The sequence below is a fragment of the Apteryx rowi genome, unplaced genomic scaffold (genome assembly GCF_003343035.1).
Source record: "Apteryx rowi isolate R43461 unplaced genomic scaffold, aptRow1 scaffold_1103, whole genome shotgun sequence".
In the NCBI taxonomy this organism is placed as follows: Eukaryota; Metazoa; Chordata; class Aves; order Apterygiformes; family Apterygidae; genus Apteryx; species Apteryx rowi.
In genome coordinates this window covers 85,443-89,420 of record NW_020447313.1, presented here as the reverse complement: position 1 = coordinate 89,420, position 3,978 = coordinate 85,443, and positions in this window count along the sequence as shown.

The following is a 3,978-nucleotide window of genomic DNA, read 5'->3' as shown; positions in this document are numbered from 1 at the left end:
GCTCGGGGCAGGACGGTGGTGGGGAGGTGATGAGCGGGGTGACCAAGGGTCCCGTGTGGCCGAGGGTCCCAAGTGGCCAAGGGTCCTGGTGTGACTGAGGGTCCCAGGATGGCTGAGGGTCCCAAGGTGGCCAAGGGGCTCAGAGTGGCTGAGGGTCCTGGGGTGGCTGAAGGTCCTGGTGTGACTGAGGATCTGGGGCAGCTGAGGGTCCCAAGGTGGCCAAGGGGCTCAGAGTGGCTGAGGGTCCTGGGGTGGCTGAAGGTCCTGATGTGACCGAGGATCTGGGGCAGCTGAGGGTCCCAAGTGGCCAAGGGCCCTGGTGTGACCGAGGGTCCTGGTGTGACCGAGGATCTCAGGGTGGCCCAGGGTCCTGGGGTGGCCAAGGGTCCCAGGTGGCCAAGGGTCTTGGGATGGCCGCAGGTCCTTGTGTGACTAAGGGTCCCAGGATGGCCGAGGGTCCTGGGGTGGCCAAGGGTCCTGGTGTGACTGAGGGTCCACAGGTGGCCAAGTGTCCCAGGTGGCCAAGGGTCCTGGGGCAGCCGAAGGTCCTGGGGTGGCCAAAGACCCTTGGGTGACCGAGGGTCCCAGGATGGCTGAGGGTCCTGGGGCGGCTGAAGGTCCTGGTGTCACCAAGGCTCCCAGGGCAACCRAGGGTCCTGGGGTGGCTGAAGGTCCCGGGGTGGCCRAGGGTCCTGGGGCAGCYGCTCTCAGGGTGCCAATTCCCGATTCCCACCCGCCATGGTCCCCGGAGCACAACGTGCAAAACAATGCTCTTTTCTCAACCATGGTTCCCGAACCACTTTTCCCAGGGGCATTCCCAAAGCTTTGAATTTACGGCAGCTTTTCTTAGCCCTTCCCGGCGTTTCGGGTGGGGGTTTGATGTCCCCGCTCAGGAGGGTTCGTTTGCTAATCCCGAAATTCCCTGGGCTTCTCGGTGTTCTCTTGCCGCTCCGGTTTCAGCCCCGCAGAGCCTTGGGAATGGTGCCGGATGGAAGGGAACAACTTTGCGCTGTTTCTTTAAAATTAAAAAAAAAAAAAAAAAAAGCGATTTAGTAATCCCGCAGCGGGATCTCGGAGAGACACCCCCCTCCCGGAGTGACCGCGTCGGGAAAATCGCAGCCTCCCACTCGTGCCTGGGAAAATCACAGCATCCCACTTGTGCCCAGGAAAATCACAGCATCCCACTAGCGCCCAGAAAAATCACAGCATCCCACTTGTGTCCAGGAAAATCACAGCATCCCACTAGCGCCCAGAAAAATCACAGCATCCCACTTGTGCCCGGAAAATCACAGCATCCCACTTGTGCCCAGGAAAATCGCAGCATCCCACTCACGCCCAGGAAAATCACAGCTTCCCACTCATGCACGGGAAAACCGCAGCCTCCCACTTACACCCAGGAAAAATCACAGCATCCCACTAGCACCCAGGAAAATYGCAGCCTCCCCCTCGCGCCCCGGCCGCACCCCCTGCGCCGGAGGCCTCTCCCTGGAGGCCGGCAGATGTTTCGCCCGGCGTCGAGCGAGCCACTCGACGGAACCTGCTAATTAAAAGCAGGGCAATAAAACATCTGGAAAAGCGCGAGCCGGGAAGACTCCGGCAGCCCGCTCCCCTGCAGCTGCCTCTCGCCCTTCCTTGGGAAACTTGGGCAGGGGGGACGGGGGGTCACCATTTATTTAGCCGGTACAAAAGCCTTTTCATGGAGTATTTCAGGCGAAGCTACTGAAGAACCTTTGTGGCGAGGAGCGAGGGGCTGCCGGCCTGCGAGGACGGGGAGGAGTAACAYGGAACGGCCGGTTGATCCCGGCCCGAACGCTTCCCGGCCTCTCTGCCAGGGCCGATTTTCCAAAGAGTTGGGTTTTTTTTTAAAGCCGGAGCGGTTCGAAGAGAGTCCGACTCGCGGGGACTGGGAGAACCGGGGCGAAGCGGCGCTGGGTGGAAGGGGGAAGCGGCGAGTCCRTGGAATGCCGAGGGGTCGTGGGAGATGGCTTTGGCCCCGGATTTTGCGGCAAGCGGAGCCCCAGGATGGGCAACGCGGGGGCAGCTGTGCCGCCGAGCACCGGAGCTGAGGGGAACATGAACATGGCACTGGGAAAAGCGGGGGAAACTTGGAATTAAGAGGGTTTTCCAAAGGGGTCCGACCTCCGGGCTGGCTCAGAGCACTATGAGGCTCTGGGCCCTTGGGTGCTCCTCTTGGTGCCCAGGCACCCGGTGTGGGGTGGGATGGGGACCCTTCTCCATGCGTCCTGCTGAGCCGGTGCCGGGCAGGATGCAGGTGATGGGATGAGGGTTGGTGGGATGGGGAACACCCAGACAGGATGAGGGGCACCCTGTTTGGCCTGGGGGCACCCAGGAAGGATAGGAGCACCCTGGCAGGATGGGGGCCACCCTAGACGGGCCTGGGACACCACAGCATGACGGGGATGCTCTGGATGGGCTGGGGCCACTCCGGCAGGAAGAGAGCACCCAGATAGGATGGGGACATCCTGGATGGGCTGGGGACATCCCAGCAGGATGGAGACACCCAGCAGGACAGAGACAACCCGGACAGGCCAGGAGCACCCTGGCAGGACGGAGCCACCCAGCAGGACAGGGATACCCTGGATGGGCTGGAGCACCCTGGCAGGATGGGGACACCCAGATATGATGGGGACACCCTGGACAGGCCGGGAGCACCCCAGCAGGACAGGGACACCCAGCAAGGATGGGAACACTCTGGATGGGCTGGGAGCACCCCAGCAGGACGGGGGCACCCTGGACGGGCTGGGAGCACCCTGGCAGGATGGGGACACCCAGACAGGACAGGAGCATCCTGGATGGGCTGGGAGCACCCCAGCAGGACAAGGGCACCCTGGATGGACTGGGGACACTTTGGCAGGATGGGGGCACCCAAATAGGGTGGGGACGCCCTGGACGTGCCAGGAGCACCCCAGCAGGACGGGGCCACCCCAGCAGGATGGGGGCACCCTGGACAGGCCGTGGCCGCCCAGCCAGGATGGGGGCACCCTGGACAGGCTGGGGACACTTTGGCAGGACGGGGGCACCCTGGATGAGCCAGGAGCACCCTGGCAGGACGGGGCCAACCAGACATGATGGGGGCACCCTGGACAGGCTGGAAGCACCCTGGCAGGACGGGGACACCCAGACAAGGACAGGGACACCCTGGACATGCCAGGAGCACCCCAGCAGGATGGGGGCACCCTGGACAGGCTGGGGACACTTTGGCAGGACAGGGGCACCCTGGACGAGCGAGGAGCACCCTGGTAGGATGGGGACACCCAGCCAGGACAGGGACACCCTGGATGGGCCAGGAGCACCCCAACAGGACGGGGGCACCCTGGATGGGCCATGGCCACCCAGCCAGGACGGGGACACCCTGGACGTGCCAGGAGCACCCTGGCAGGATGGGACCACCCAGCCAGGACAGGGACACCCTGGATGGGCCAGGAGCACCCCAACAGGACGGGGGCACCCTGGATGGGCCATGGCCACCCAGCCAGGATGGGGCCACCCTGGACGGGCTGGGGACACTTTGGCAGGACGGGGGCACCCTGGACGAGCGAGGAGCACCCTGGCAGGACGGGGACACCCAGCCAGGACAGGGACACCCTGGATGGGCCAGGAGCACCCCAACAGGACGGGGACACCCTGGACGTGCCAGGAGCACCCTGGCAGGACGGGACCACCCCAGCAGGATGGGGGCACCCTGGACGGGCTGTGGCCACCCAGCCACGATGGGGGCACCCTGGATGAACCAGGAACACCCTGGCAGGACAGGAACACCCAGCCAGGACAGGGACACCCTGGACGTGCCAGGAGCACCCTGGCAGGATGGGGCCACCCCAGCAGGATGGGGGCACCCTGGACGGGCTGGGGACACTTTGGCAGGACGGGGGCACCCTGGACAAGCCAGGAGCACCCCAGCAAGACGGGACCACCCCAACAGGATGGGGCCACCCTAGACGTGCCAGGAGCACCCCA